Below are 16325 nucleotides of genomic sequence, written 5' to 3'. Positions count from 1 at the left end.
TCGAACCGGCTTTTCTTCAAAGGTCAAATTAGATTTTAACTCGATATCCCCCAATGGAACTCTCTCTTCAGGGACGCGAAGACAGTTCTTCAATTGGGATACATGAAAGACATTGAAGATAGCACTCATCTCAGGAGGTAATTGAATCTTGTACGCCACTTTACCACTTTGTCCAATGATTTCAAACGGACCAACATATCTCGGCGCAAGCTTTCGCTTCACCCCAAAGCGTTGGACACTTTTCATAGGTGAGACCTTCAGATAAACGAAGTCTCCAACTTCAAATTCAATAGGTTTTCTACGTTGATCAGCATAACTTTTCTGCCTTGCTTGAGCTACGGCCATGTGGGTTTGGATAGTACGGACTTGTTCTTTGGCTTCTTGAACAAAATCAATTCCATAATATCTCCTTTCATCGGCTTCTACCCAGTTCAACGGGGTTCTACACTTCCGGCCATACAAAGCTTCAAACGGTGCCATCTTTATGCTCTCTTGATAACTATTATTGTACGGGAATTCAGCTAGGGGTAACCATTTTTCCCATGAGCCCTTAGCCAAGATGACACATGCTCTCAACATATCTTCTAAGATTTGATTCACTCGTTCAGTTTGCCCATTGGTTTGCGGATGATAGGCAGAACTTCTTACTATCTTAGTCCCTAATAATCCGTGTAAGTGCTCCCAAAAGCGAGCAGTGAACTGTGGTCCTCTATCTGAGACAATAGTACGAGGGATCCCATGAAGTCGGACTATCTGGTTGAAGTACAACTCCACATAGTCGGTTGGATGAAAGTCTATGCAGACCGGAATGAAGTGTGCCGACTTGGTCAATCGGTCCACAATTACCCAAATTGAGTTAAAATTCCTCTGAGTAGTAGGGAGTCCAACTATAAAATCCATACTTATCTCTTCCCATTTCCAACCTGGAATAGAGAGTAGCTGAAGTAATCCAGCTTTCATGTGTACAGCCTTGACCCGACAACAAGTGTCACACCTAGCCACATAAGCAGCTATCTCTTTCTTCATTTTGGTCCACCAAAATCGAGGCTTCAAATCATGATACATTTTACTACTACCAGGATGAATAGATAATTTAGAGGAATGAGCTTCGGATATGATTTGATTTCTAAGCTCTCTATCCTTCGGAACTACCAACCTGTCCTTGAACCATAACACGCCTTCCTCATCTACTCAAAAATGTTTGGTTTCTTGCTCTTTCATCTTGCGCTTGATGTGAAACACACCTGCATCTGTCTTCTGTAGCTCGATAATTTGACTCTGTAGAGTACAACTGATAGTGATGTTGTGAAGGACTGCAGGATGAAGGAGCTTTGACAATTGGACATCACTCTCAATCAATGAGTGGCAATGAGACTTTCTGCTTAAGGCATCCGCGACGACGTTTGCCTTGCCAGGGTGATAGTGCACTTGGAGGTTATAATCCTTGATCAACTCGAGCCATCTTCTCTGACGCATATTTAACTCTGGTTGAGTGAAGATGTACTTGAGACTTTTATGATCAGTGTAGATGTTGCACACATTGCCAAGTAAATAATGTCTCCAGGCTTTCAAAGCATGAACAACTGCAGCGAGTTCCAAGTCATGCGTTGGATAATTCACTTCATGCTTCCGAAGTTGGTGAGAGGTATAAGCGATGACTCTACGCTCTTGCATAAGAACACCTCCTAACCCAATACCTGATGCATCATAGAACACATCAAAAGGTTTCTCGATATCCGGTTGCGCCAAAACCGGAGCCGATGTTAGAGGAGTTCGCAGGGTATGGAAAGCCGCATCACACTCAGGAGTCTAGACAAACTTCATGTCTTTTTGCAGCAATCGAGTCATAGGCTTGGCTATTTTAGAGAAATCCGGGATGAAGCGACGATAATAGCCAGCCAACCCCAGAAAACTCTGAACCTCGTGCACCGAGATGGGAGCCTTCCAGTTCAATACTTCTTGCACCTTGGTGGGATCAACCATAATTCCACCATCGGACAACACGTGTCCAAGAAAAGGTACCTCACGAAGCCAGAATTCACATTTGCTGAACTTTGCATACAGCTGGTGTTCCCGCAATCTAGTGAGAACCACCCGTAAATGTTCAACATGATCTTCTTCATTCTCAGAATAGACCAGGATATCATCTATAAATACCACCATAAATTTGTCCAACTCGAGCATAAACACTGAATTCATCAGATACATAAAATGTGCGGGGGCATTGGTCAATCCAAAAGACATAACAAGGTACTCATACAGACCATATCTTGTAGAGAATGCGGTTTTTGGGACATCCTCAGGCCGAATTTTGATTTGATGATACCCAGATCTCAAATCTATCTTGGAAAAGACTTTTGCTTTAGACAACTGATCAAACAAGATATCTATGCGTGGCAGAGGGTACTTATTCTTGATTGTAACTGCATTCAAGGGTCTATAATCTACACACATGCATAGAGATTGATCCTTCTTCTTCACAAACATGGCTGGGCACCCCCACGGAGATGAACTAGGGCGGATAAGGCCTTTCTTTAGCAGTTCATTCAACTGGGTCTTAAGTTCGGCTAGTTCATTGGGAGGCATTCTATATGGCCTTCTAGAGATGAGAGCTGTACCAGGAAGCAACTCTATCTTGAATTCTACTTCTCGATCCAAGGGCAATCCAGGCAAATCATCGGGAAAAACATCCGGAAAGTCACACACGACAGGGATATCTGCTAGAGACTTTGCTTGCACCGCATTGGTTGTGCAAGAAAGATTGATGTCTCGGGGTAACTGTACTAGAAAACCCTCCTGATTACTAGGATCTCTGAGCATGACTACCCTAGTCGATGTATCAATAAGCACTCCATGACGGCTCATCCAATTCATTCCCAATATCACATCGATACCTAGCCCCGGTAAAACTACCAGATCAACCTGATAACTTTGCCCCTCTATCTCAAATTGTACGTCCCCAACTACCAGCTTGGTTGGGATAATACCACTAGCAGCCCTAATACAATAACCCTCACCCTCAACAGTATATGTTTTCTGCATAAACTTGGATGCAAATGATGGACTAATGAAGGAATGCGAAGCACCTGAATCAAATAGTACTACTGCGGGGTGTTGGTCAATCAGAAACTTACCGGCAGTCACTACCTCTCCTAAAGGAATCTCAGTAATATTAGTGTGGTTCACTTGTCCCTGACGGCCACCCTGGTAATTATTCTTCTTAGGGTAAGGGCATTCCCTTGCCTAGTGGCATGTCATGTTGCAGTTCCAGCATGGTATGTTGCTTGGTGGAGCCCTGGAACTGCCCTGACTGGTAGTGCCATTGGGAAGAGCAACTGTAAATGCCTTGAGAAACCCAGTCTTGGCGGGATTCTTCTTCTACGGTGGGTGAAACTTGGCGGCTGATGCTGGAGGACGGAATGGAGCCCTTTGTGCGATGGGAGCCTTAGATTGTGAGGCACCCGCCTCATAGGCCCTCTTACGACTTTTCAAAGCCGCATATACATCATTGTTGTTCTATTGCGATAAGGCATCACTCACAAACTCATTAAAATGAGCACACTTGCAATTTCCCATGGTCTTCATCAGTTTGGGGCTAAGTCCCCGCTTGAAGCTAGCAATCTTCTTAGCATCGGTGTCCACAAACTCGGTAGCATACCTTGCAAGGTTGTTGAAAGCTTGCAGGTATTCATTCAGGCTCTTGTTCCCCTGAGTCAGCTTCATGAACTCTGTATGTTTGATCGCCATAAGACCAAGAGGAATGTAATTTCCCCTGAAAGTAGACTTGAACTGATCCCAAGTGATTTGGGCATTAGCAGGCATAGTGGACCGATGATGACTCCACCAAATGCCAGTAGGCCCATGCAGTTGGTGCGATGCGTACTCAGTTTTTAGCACTTCAGTCAAGCGGAGCAGACGGAACTTCTGCTCAAGAGTATTCAACCACTCATCAGCTTGTAGAGGCTCCTTAGCCTCCTTGAAGATTGGGGGTTTCGTGTCAAGGAAATCCTTGAAATCACTGTATTGATTTGGATCCGGTCCTTAGCGTGGACCACGGCCATCACGATTCGCAATCGTACGGAGGGCCTCGGCCATAGTGCGCTGTCCTTCCGCAAGCATTGCTATTAGTTCCATTGGTGTGGGTGGTGGTGGTGGAAGATCATCATCATCACTCGCACCGGTGGAACGAGTACGAGGCATCTGCACAATGCGCAACCAGTAATTATTGATAATGTCAGCACATTGGAGAGGAACAATATAATCGTGCCAAACTGTATTTACTGACGAGAATGAAAACTTCATACAATAAATAGAGGCAATAATTCATTCTCCAATCACCACATCATCAAGTAGATTACTAGCGCCATACGCAGTGCATTCCAACATGACAAGTTTTAAACTTCACCAAAACGTTACGCATCCCGAAGGGAGCGAATTAAAGTACATTACAAGTATGACTGCAAAAGCTTAACTAGTGAGACTTGCTAACGAACTACTCATCGAAGTGATCACTGTCCACATCGGAGACACCTTGGACTTCTTCTGGGTATTCTTCTTGTTCTAACTCTAAAGAAGCATCTCTATGATGGGTCACACGATCCAATTCTTGTGCAGCCTCATCTCTCGCGTGCGGTTTGATCCCACTGTTGCAGACGATAATTTGCAATACCGCGAATCTCCTCAACTTCATGCTGAGAGATTGCACTATATACTTGGGATAAGCAATTATAAGGGAGGGAGTAATGCAATATGAATGTCATGAGTGAATATGATGCATGCGCGTTCCGTACATCCTCACAAACCTATGAAAAATGTAAGCTTTAACAGGATATACGGTGGCATACATACGTTCTCTCAATTAGCGGTAACTAGTCGATCTACACGGTGCGTTGTTAGCGTACCTACAGAAAAACTTCATTGCAGCCCAACCCAACAAGATATAATGCTAATTACACAAGTAGTACTAAGATACTCTCCATATATACATCCCCCGATATATATACTTCGGTATCCAAACTACCCGACAAATGTACCCACAATTAAGTACCTTCATATATACATGTATGCAACATATAAATACTCTAGTAACCACAACTAGCTCTCCCCTAGACCGACGGTTGGACGGTCATGCTCTCGCAACTCACACTTACTTTAGCGTAGAGGCAATTGATCCATACATTACCATTCAACGAATGGCACCCATGCAATATCACGCCGCATGGATGACGAAATAGAAACAATCAATTCCCCCAAGTTAGTAATTAATTATATATAAGCCACCTAGAAGTCCTTAAGTGGGCTATAAGGGATGTGATCACCAGTATACCATAAAAATTTTGATTTTTGAACACTTATATATAACTATAAGTTTGAAAACCAATTTTTTACAACAAAAGCTTTTGTTTTAAATAGCCATAAGACATGTTTAATGTTGAATCTAGCTCTGATGCCAGCTGTCACGGAACCGACCAATTTATAAGAGCACAAGTACAAAAACAATCGCCAAAACGATCAAATTCTCGAACTTGAGCCCATATAAACCCGGTAGTCAACCGAAATCTCGAAGGATTTCAAACCAACTTGCATACAACCAAGATCACAGTAATCCAACATAACATATCGTACGTTACAACATTTCTCAGATGTTCGCAAATAAATTACATCATCACAGAGTCATTGTTATTACAAAACAAGTCTTGTAAAACAAGCGGAAGCAAATAGTTTAACTCACACACCGAGTTCAAATACACATACTGGTTTGCTGATCACAGACCGCAAAAGCATTCAGATAAGAGAACAGAGATCATGCCCATGATCTAGTCTTCATCACCCGCCGGGTGGAGACAATACTTGCAGAATCCCTGATATAGGAGGTCATCTACAACAAGAGGGAATAAACCCTGAGTACGGGAATGTACTCAGCTAGACTTACCCGTCGAAAACCAAACAAATGACACCAAGGATTATGCATAGCTTAATGTAGTGGAGCTGGCTGACACTTTCTTTTTGCAGAAAAGCATAAGTAATAATGATCAACTCTTAACCTGAACTAGCAGTGACTTTTTAGCCATTAACCTGTCATCTATATTAGCACCTGTACTAAGCAATCATTTTATTAGGGTGCAAACATTAATAACCATATCAGGTATTCATTGTGGCAACCTTATCATCATCCATTTAACCACGTCGTTAAATTAATTGAATCTACGTTGCCGCTGCTCAGTCAAGTTCTCACTATCCGGGAGAGACGGCGATTCGAATCGATTTCTATCTAGCTGGAGGGGTATTCCTAAACATAAACCTTCTTCCCCCGTCAGGGTCGCAAACAAGTCACCTTTGGTACGATTCAGGAGTCACGAGTCCGAACAGATCGGCATCCTTAGAGAACCACTCTGCCAAGGTTGTTCGGGACTCTAACCCGCCTTGGACTTATGCTAATGGCTCTCCACACATCCTTACTACCTCCAGAATGTACGCCACTGCTCGCGTCCCCGGCCTGAGTCGAGCTACTAGGCTTCGCGGTCGGAACGACTTATCCGGCCAGCTAAGTGTTAGGCTGCGTTCAACATGACATGAGGACGTACAGCGTGTCGGTCCTTAAACGACTCAGACGTAGTCACTATGTTCAAACCTACACAAGACCACGTCCGGTCTTAATTCATTATTCACATGGTTCTTTTCCACGATAGCAAATATAGCCAACCATGATCCACCTCATCCTAAAGCTCGCAGGTGACAGGAAATCACCTGACTTCTACCGCACTAAGCATGGCTAAGCATTTAACCCGTTCCTGAACTTAAATAGGATTCCAGTGCGATATCTGGACAAGAAAGGATATATAATGCAGCAATTGGTTCCAACCAATTCCTATACTTAATGCATCATCAACAATAAAAGATACTCAATGTATTTGTAAAAACATGGGAGGCTTAATATGCTCCGGGGCTTGCCTTTCAGGAATGAGGAAGGCTGTGGTCAGGGCACTCGGGCAATTCCTCCGCGGCGACTGCTTCGTCGTCTTCCTGCACCTCGGGCTCCTCCTCCTAGTTGGCTCCCTCGAACTCCAGCAACGTCACTCCCTCCGGCACACCTATTGCATGAATGCACAAGATAACTATCATGGATGCACATGAACGAATGTTAGGGATGCTCGGGGAATGCACATGTTCGCTGTAGTTTGCATATTCCAACTTAAGCCCTATTCAAATCACTTTACTTACCAAGTTTATACAACCTAATGTATAATTGCTCATCTTCAGTTAATGACCTAGCACCTGCACCTAAGCATATTCTCAAGTTAGGCTAACCCCTAAACAATCAACGAGAACATTACACAAGCATACACTCAAGCATTTGTATTTCAACCAATGGGAGACTATGTAGCGGTACAGTAAACTAGCCCTAACTGGAGATTTATAAATCCAAATGATATGCAACAAGACAATCTGGAAAGCTTATAAAATTGTCTACAATACATTTTCAGACCTCAAAGCATGATTCAACACTTTACCAAGTCGAATTCATAAATCAACAGAATTCTATCCTCACAAGGCAGAGAATAAGCAAAAACTGAAACCTAACTTTAAACAGCTGTAGTTTCTAAACTACTGGGCCAAATGCCCTCAAATTTTGACAGGAGCTAGCTACCTAAATTATCTACAACTCTTGTATTCATCTCATTCACAGAAAACCAAAATATCATGGGGAACTTTCCAAAGTCCCCAGATCTGTCTAGAGGGACATAATGCAAACAATTAATTATTAACTTATGATATAAACACTTAATTGGACAAAACCAACTTTACTGACATATCACACATATCACAAGAACACCAGAAAGTAGGGTGTTCATCACCAAAACATTTCTTTTAATACCTTTCTTAATTTATTTGATTAATTAGAGGAAAAAGTAAACATATATGAAAACTACACCATTAAATCTACACAAATTACAGTAGACACTACATGCCCTAAGTAGACTACCATAAAAATTTCACATCATTTGAATAAGTATAACAACCTACACAAAAATGGTAAGGCAGAATAGCTTAAAATGGCATAATTAGGAAACCTTAGTGAAAAGTGTCAAGCAACAGATTTCATATTTTTCCTAGCATTCTTAGGGTACTAGGATACTCTCCAACAAATTTCATGGTCAATGGATTCATGAATAATTTACTAAAATTCCCCCAAGTATCTACCAATGATAAAAGGAAAATCTATAACTCAAAAACTACACATGCAATGAATCTCAAATTTTAACCAGAGCTTCTACCATACAAGACTAGCTTACCCACAAAATTTCATAATTTTTGGATCACAGAAACTCAAGATATGATTTAAACAAGTTTGCATGCATTCAAAAACACTTTTCAAGTTCCTATTTAATTCATCCAAAATTTCTACATAATGTGTTCAAGACATATTTTTCTTAAATACTAGACCTAACTGTGAGTCTAACAAAATTGGAACCATCCAATTTGGATCAACAAAACAGGAGATACAAAAATATCAAATCAGCATTCAAAACTGCATTTTTGAGCTATCCTTAGAAACAAGCAGTCATTGACGAGTGGGACCCGGCTGTCAGCCGGACCCACCGGTCAGCGAGACGAAACAGAGGAGGCGCACGCGACGGCGCGGCACACGGCGAGGCTCGCCGGCGGCGGCTCCTCCAGCGAAATCAAGTGTACCAACATGATCTCTGTGCTGAGGGGGTTCGATTGGTGCTACAAGCTAGAGCTATGACCTAGCGGAGGGAGCTTGTTGCCGGTGATGGCGGCACGGCAAAGCTCCGGCGTGAGCTGCCGGCGACCGCAAGCCACGGCTGGCTCAACCGAGCACGGCACGAGCAACAGGAAGTCACCACCGTGCTATCTCAACAAAGAGAAGAGGCAGGGAGGGTTCCTAGCTACCCCGACCACGGCGGCCTCAGCTCTGGCGAGGGTGCGACGGCGCGGAAACGCCGACTGTGGCCTCACCTGAGGTCGATTGACCGCGCGGAGATGATGACGAGCAAGAGGTGATCTCGGCGGAGCTTCGGTGAAGGTGTAGAGCGCGTTTTTGCGGTGGTGAGTGCGTGGGAGCTTGACGAAGCTCTCGGCGGCAATGGAGGAGCGGTGGTTCCGCTGCTTCGGCTGTGGAGGAGAGGCAAGGAAGCAAGGAAATGAATGAGGCATAGGGGGGGCTCTCGGTGGCGTGCTGTGGTTTCAAATGCCGAGCTCAGGCCCGACGTGGCCTGGCCGGTCAGGCCGTCGACGACGCACGGCGCCACGCGGCGGTCGACCTCTGTTGCTGGTCGGCCATGACCAAACTGAACCTTTCGTTTCAGTGTTCATCGAGTCTGACTGACAGGCGAATTTTGACGACGATTAGCTTCTAATCCGTTGGTTATCAGCGAAATCAGTCAAGATACAAATTGTAGCCCTAAGTACCAGCTACATTTTATGTTAAATGACCAAGACCTAATTCTCAATGGATCATGAGTAAAATCATCCCCAAAGTCGAGCCAATGAAACTGAAAACTGGTTTTTGACTTAGAAATTTTCTGAGTTTCCAAATAGCCCTAAAAACTGACTTGTGGGCCCTTTTTGAGCATGTTGTGCACATTTTCATGACTTGGCTTCTAAACAAAGTTTGTTCCTTATAAAATTTGCTACAACTTTGTTTTAGGTTGCTCAGACATGCAAACATCCTAAGCCACACTTTTTAAACAGTCAAACAAAAGGGTTCAGGGGTCAAATTTGGTCAAACCATGACTTGAGAACCTAATTAGTCAAAGTGATCAACATGAACAATGTCCCAAATGACATTCTAGGTGTAACTAAGTTTCTTAAAAGAGTTTTTAGCCACACCATACATTGGTCACACAATAATCAAGCAAGGTATGTACTAAAACAATGAAAACACATGAAATGTTACAACTGTTTCATAGTCATGTTTCACTTGTTTCATGAGTGTGTTGCATAGTACTAACTAACCTTGTTTCACTAAGTGAGTGACACATGTTGCACTTAAGTGTTGCACACTTTACATTTCATAAAAGAAACAACACACATGAAACATAACGATATGTTGCAATGTTTCAAAGATATGTTTCATGTGATATAAGCTTGTGAATGAATGAATGATGCTCATGTCCATGAAATGCAAGTGCAAATGTGGAAGGCAAACACTTGGGGTGTTACAATATACACACGGTTCTCCCTGTTGCATCTGCACAGCGTGCCTGCTATCTAATAGGTGAGGATAGGTCCTAATCCCACCCGTGGATGCATAGATGAGGTTAGTTTCCATGCTCTACTCCGATCTGAGATAGAATTTCGGCAGCACCTCCCCGCTGTTCTCCCGATACACATCCTAGAAGGGAGAGTGTGTATCTAGAGAACAACAGGGAGGTGGTGCCGAAACTTCATCTCGGATCCGAGCAGAACATGGAAACTAATCCATCTACACATCCGTGGGCTGTCCAAAAAACGTGGACAATCCGAAACAGATAGGTCATAGATATGCAAAGATCCGCATACCTCCAACCGTATCTGTTTTGGACGGGAGACACCTAACTGGGTTACGTACGACAACTGTAAGCAAGAGAGGTCCATTATACCTAGGGTGGCGGTGGAGAAAGGCTAGCAGCACAGTGGCGAGTCGGTGCAGTGGCGAGACGAAGTAGTGCAGGCACGACCGCAGCGCCGACGAAGACGATCGGGATCGCCGAGGTGCTCCAGGTCCCCTCCGACAGCTCCTGCTCTGCAAAAGAAGAAACACATCACTATTACTTGAAAAATTCGGCAGAACCTCCCCTATACAGGGAGGTTTCCAAAACCTGTAAGAAAAAGCCGGCATGATGGCCAACGTCCACATTTGGGGCACGATGGCCCACACATACACAAACCCGGCACGAAGGCCGTCAACACATAAACGGCACCAAGGCCGACACCCCTAGATCCTTTACCTTTTCTCTGGCGAGGGACGGGGACGATGGCGTGGACGAACGGTGATGTGCGGGGACAACGGAGTGGACGAACGTCGTCGACGAACGGCGTGAACGGTCGTCGGACCGAGGTCTGTCTCCTCCTCCCCCTTCTCCTTCTCTTCCTCCTCCCCTTCTTCTTCCTCCCTTCCTCCCTTCTCCTTCTTCTTCTCCTCCTCCTCCTCCCTTCTCCTTCTTCCTCCTCCCTCCCTTCTCCTTCTCCTTCTCCTTCTCCTCCCCACCTCCCTTCTCCTCCTCCCCTTCTCTTTCTCCCCTCCTCCTCCTCTCTACAGGGACGACCGGGCCGAGGGCAGGGCACCGTGGCCGGGCTCCTCCTCCTCTCTACAGGGGGACGGGCGGAGGGGGGGCGGGGCATCGCCGGGCAGCAGCGGGGCGGGCGACGTGGGGTAGGGCTGGAGGGCGAGGGCGGCGGCGGGGGGCGGGGCTAGCCACCGAGGGGCGGCGTGGGCCAGGGCAGCGAGGCCGGACGAAGTGGGGCGCGGCGGCGTGGGCGGGGGACGGGGCGCGGGGCACGGGCCGGGGCAGCGTGGGGCGTGGCGGTCGGTGCGGCGGCGGGAGTGGCGGTGGCGGCGCTGGCGCGGGTGAGGGGCGGGCGTGAATGACGAAGGGTTGGAGGAGGATGGGCCGTGGGCCCTTATTCCAGAAGGGATTTTTTTTTGAAATATCCTTTGCCGAGTGCTGCGGCCTAGCACTCGGCAAAGGCCCTGCCATGGGCCCTTATTCCAGAAGGGATTTTTTTTTCGAAATATCCTTTGCCGAGTGCTGCGGCCTGGCACTCAGCAACGGCCCTCTTTGCCGAGTGTCAGGCATGGCACTCGGCAAAGTATTTTTGTTTTTTTGAATTTTGATTTCAAATTTTTTTTGTAGACCTTATCTATTGTTTACCAGCACATGTTAAAATTTGGAAGCTTTTTATAACTTTTTGCTATATTTCTTGAATTAATTTTGTTTACTTGCATTTTTTCTGAAAAAGTAAATTTGAACTACAGGTGCATGAAATAATGAAATATAGCCATTCAAAAAATGATAGTCATGTTGTAGAGTGTATTAACTCACCCAAAATTTTGAACACCTTGTTCGCCAAACATGACGACTCGCTTGTGGTCGGAGTGTATTTAAATTATAGAAAATGCAAACGAAGTCCAAAATTCACGAAACTTGTCGAGGTGTCGTGTGATCGCATGTGGAGGCTATGATAAAAATTTGAGACCTTCGACAAGTTTTGTGAATTTCGGACTTCGTTTGCATTTTCTATAATTTAAATACACTCCGACCACAAGCGGGTCGTCATGTTTGGCGAACAAGGCGTTCAAAATTTTGGGTGAGTTCCTGCATACGGCCTCAAAATACACTCTACAACATGACTATCATTTTTTGAATGGCTACATTTCATTATTTCATGTACCTGCAGTTCAAATTTACTTTTTTGGAAAAAATGCAAGTAAACAAAATTAATTCAAGAAATATAGCAAAACGTTATAAAAAGGTCCCAAATGTTAACATGTGCTTGTAAACAATAGATAAGGTCTACAAAAAAAATTTTGAAATCAAAATTCGAAAAAAAACAAAAATACTTTGCCGAGTGCCATGCCTGACACTCGGCAAAGAGGGCCTTTGCCGAGTGCTAGGCCGCAGCACTCGGCAAAGGGCCTCTTTGCCGAGTGTCAGGTTAAGCGCTCGGTAAACATTTTTTTTAAAGATGGTAACGGCGTGGGCGGGGTAGGCGGGCAACTGACGGGCATTTTGCCGAGTGCGCTCTTTGCCGAGTGTTGCACTCGGCAAAGAGTGCCTTTGCCGAGTGGCGTGCTTTGCCGAGCGCCGAGCACGCTGCGGCACTCGGCAAAGAGTGGCTTTGCCGAGTGCCCTATTTTCAGCACTCGGCAAAGCATGCGGCACTCGACAAATTTTGCTTCTCCCGTAGTGATTAAAGGTTTACGCGCATTTACGTACTGGTCTCCCAATATAGGTACCGCTCTCGTTCAGCCTTGTTAGGGTTGCATACATATAGTAGCATCGTGTACATATATATATTCACAAAGTGGGAGCTTAATTATATATGCTCATATATGGTGAGCAAATCGTAACTTCCAACGGAGATAATCGATTATACTAAATGAAGTTTAATTGCTCGATCCCAACCCACCATATGGACTGTGACATATATTTGCTAGCTAGACTGTCATTATCTTGTTATTAATAAATATTTGGGGTACATGGGCCATCCTAATATAGATCTATAGAAAGCACCATACTATGTACTCCTTTTGTTTCAAATTATATGTCATTCATTTAGTGAAGCTTCTCTAATTTGGACTGTATTTTTTTTAAAAATATATAAGAATATCAAAGAGTTCAAATAAATTAAGTGCACTATGAAGTCATTTCATTAGAATTTAATGAAAGCAATTTGATGTTCTAGATTTTGATACAATTTTCTATAAACTTGGTCAAAATTCATTTAAGAAATTTGACTTATGATAAAATAGAGTGTAACTGCACTCATCACTCGGTCGTTAGAAGACTCGTTACGCAGGAATATATGAGTTTTATTCTTCCCCAATTCATCTGTGTAATAGTTTAAACTAGACGAACAATGTGGCTTCTGTGTGCAAGGTGGGAGGGCATCTGCCTATTATATGATTTACACTTGCACTCTGAGACATGTTGCCAATCATCCCTGTAACTTAAAAGCTTGTAACCTCTTTTTCTTTTAATGAAGCATGTGCATTATTTGCATGCTCATGAAAAAAACTGAGTCTTAAAAAGAAGTATCAAATCCCCTTCTTACTTTTTTCCTTTACGCTTTTGTGCTGTGTGTTTCATGATTTTTGATAGAAATGTAGTTATATTAAATAGAAATAGAAAAAAGTATAAATCATCATAATAATCCCTTCAACAATTGTTAAGGTTAAAGTTTTCTGTTTATGCCATTTCAAACTACTAGATTTTAGACATGAAGCATGCAAATTCCTTTTCTTTTTCATGATTTTCCTACCACTTCCTCTGCAGTCCAATTAACCACCAATTAAGAGCACACATATTTTGTAAGACTCCGGTTCCAATTAAGCTACATTTCATTTTTGTTCATCGCACTGTTCTGCGCTGTACCAATAAAATGAAATGGAGGTAACCATTGTGTAGAACAAAGGGTTCCTATCTCATTTGATTTGAACTGATTATATACGAGTACTGTTCTGTAGCTGGCCATGGAATAATTGAGCATAGCTTAGTTAGTTTAATTTTTTTATGGTGAAATCTGTCCATCCAAGTTCAAATCCTAAATTTCACTAGAGTGCTCACATTTTTAGATGTATTTTCTGGATTTAATGGTGCTATTCTTTCAGTCATAGACATGCCCATCAACATTGAGATGACAGGGGCTACTAAAAGGGAGGGGGGGGGGGGGTGTTCCTCTAACTTTGCTATTTTCGGATTACACTCCTTAATGATCGCTAGATAATCTACTACTCCATCCGTTCCAAATTATAAGTCGTTTTGACTTTTTTGATACATCTATTTTGTTATACATCTAGATAAATAATATGTCTAGATATATAGTAAAATGGATGAAACAAAAAGGTCAAAGCGACTTCTAATTTAAAATGGAGGGTGTAACTAAAAGGTGTCTTGTTGCTATTTGTGGACCAATTTTAAATATTAGAAAATACTTATTTTATGGACGAAGGTAGTGTCTATACATATATTACGGTGTGGTCAACCCCACCATATATAGTACCGAGTTGAGCTCGTTTGGATGGCTTCAGTGTTATTCTAAGCTTTTGGCCGAATAATAACTGGAACAGCGAGAAGAGGCATTTCAAGAATCCTTTGTGATGGCAACATTTTGATCGACGCGTACAGATGGCCTGCGAATCATTTTCTTGTTTCAAAGCATGAGCGATGACAAAGTGGCAAATAAAATGGGAAGAAAAAAAAGCACAAATTGCCACACATGGATAACGATCGATGGCCCACTTGGCCTAGTGCTGCGCCAATAATGTAAAGGCAGTACAAAACTTTCTGGGTTGTGATGGACTGACGGTCGTTGGCTTTTTATATGAGCACGTTCTCATCCATCCTTTGATAAGTCCACAACTAAAATATTAGACCAAATTTTGTCTTCGAATGAAATAAATAGAAGTTAAAAAATTAAATCAGTGTGCCTATATAAAAAATATTTCATCTAAAGGCCATGCTAACGTACCGTTCGGTTGTTGTTAGTTTACATTTACACATATCTAGATTTCAATTTATCTATCTACTGTCTTTGCAATTGACCAACAAAAGATGCCACCACATTCTCTCTCAAGCCTAACAATTATCGCATTAATAAGGAAAAAAGAAATCTAACACTAGTAGAGAAATGACCTTTGATCCACTTCGAAATTTGGTTGTAGTCCCGGTATTTTTCACGCTCAGGACTAGAGAAACCTTTAGTCCCGGTTGGTAGCTCCAACCGGGACTAATGGTCCCTGCCCAACGGCTACTGCGTCAGGCTTTTGCTGGAGGGGACCTTTAGTCCCGGTTGGATCTACCAACCGGGACTAAAGGTTTACTTTTACTCCCGGTTTGTCCCTCCAACCGGGAGTAAAAGTCTACTCCCGTCTGGAGGATCCATCCGAGACTAGAAAGGGACCTTTAGTCTCGGTTTCTGTTTACAACCAGGACTAAAAGTCCCCTCCTATATACCCCTTGTTCCTCCCCGAGCCCGAGCCACTTCGAGCTCAGTGTTCTTGCTTCATCGCCGGCCTCTCTTCTTCCTCATCACCGGTGATCACAAGATTTCTTCCATTCCTCTATCGATTCTTCGGTTCTAAAAGTTACCAACTTTATACTCTCATGTTTCATCAATTGCTTATTTCATTTTGTGGACTAGATATATGTGGTTTTTTTTATGATAGATTTTTTTTATTTGTAAGCCATTTAAGCTCAAAATCACTTTAAAGTTTGCATATTTGGATGAAGGAAGGTTAAAGTAGTTATTCAAAACTAGTATTGAGCTTTCATTTCTAGCATGCATAGCACACTTCATGCTTTATAGATATAGAGAATTTTAGAGTTTTTTTAATTTTATTTGTTTATAAAATGAGAAATTTATATTATATTAAAAATGTGTATAGAGAGTAGATGGCAACTGCTTCCGGGTCCTCGGCCTCTCATCGGGTTACAAAGCGACTGAGGCCGGACCTCCCTCTCATTGCATGCGGCAAGTGTGAGGAGAAGATTGTGATGGAGTACTGGGTGAGGAAGGAGTGTCCCAACAAGGGCCGTATCTTCTACAAGTGTCCGGATCGCAATGTGAGTTATTTTGTCGCATTTGATGATTATGGT

Source organism: Miscanthus floridulus, chromosome 1, assembly GCF_019320115.1.
Source record: "Miscanthus floridulus cultivar M001 chromosome 1, ASM1932011v1, whole genome shotgun sequence".
NCBI classification, from domain to species: domain Eukaryota; kingdom Viridiplantae; phylum Streptophyta; class Magnoliopsida; order Poales; family Poaceae; genus Miscanthus; species Miscanthus floridulus.
The sequence above is the reverse complement of the archived record's forward strand: the minus strand, read 5'-3'. Positions refer to the sequence as shown.